This window comes from Sinocyclocheilus rhinocerous, unplaced genomic scaffold (assembly GCF_001515625.1).
Source record: "Sinocyclocheilus rhinocerous isolate Xijiao unplaced genomic scaffold, SAMN03320098_v1.1 scaffold1366, whole genome shotgun sequence".
In the NCBI taxonomy this organism is placed as follows: Eukaryota; Metazoa; Chordata; class Actinopteri; order Cypriniformes; family Cyprinidae; genus Sinocyclocheilus; species Sinocyclocheilus rhinocerous.
In genome coordinates, this window is record NW_015630355.1 from 41,763 (window position 1) to 42,495 (window position 733).

The 733-nt window shown below is 50.6% G+C and overlaps 1 pseudogene; it reads left to right on the top strand.

The window, feature by feature from the left end:
* The first annotated feature begins 377 nt into the window (after positions 1-377).
* LOC107740235 (histone H4-like) lies at positions 378-732 on the top strand (annotated as a pseudogene).
* The last annotated feature ends 1 nt before the right edge of the window (position 733 follows it).

The window sequence follows — 733 nt, forward strand, 5'->3', positions numbered from 1 at the left end:
ATGTAAGAAAGTCCATCCATCTATTCATCCAGCCTCCAAACCCATTGCAAGGTTCGCGGTTATATTTACTGTAATATTTGATCAACGTAATGCATCTTTGAATAAAACATTAAAACTTCACAAGTATCATGTTTGGTCAATGGTTTCCTGAAGTCTAATCGAAAGGTTCATGTGTTTTCACTGCAGTACGATCGAATACACCAACATGATCATCTGTGAAGCTGGAAAACGAGCCATTTAATAATAACTTCAGTAAAAGTGTCCAGGTTCAGCGGAACTGCGGTGACGCGGGCCCCCAGGCTGCCGGGATGACGTCCATCATTGCACCGCCTTTACATGTTTCAACTCGGTCCTGTGAGCAACGGTAAAGCTGCGCTTCCAGCGGCTGAAGGTTCAGTTCCGGCTTTTTGTGAGACTAAGTTTAATCTACTGCTGCAAGCATGTCTGGAAGAGGCAAAGGCGGGAAAGGGCTCGGGAAAGGAGGCGCTAAGCGCCACCGTAAAGTGCTGCGGGATAACATCCAGGGCATCACCAAACCCGCCATCCGTCGCCTCGCGCATCTCCGGTCTGATCTACGAGGAGACCCGCGGTGTGCTGAAGGTGTTCCTGGAGAACGTGATCCGCGACGCCGTGACTTACACCGAGCACGCCAAGAGAAAGACGGTCACCGCCATGGACGTGGTGTACGCGCTGAAGCGACAGGGACGCACTCTGTACGGCTTCGGAGGATAAA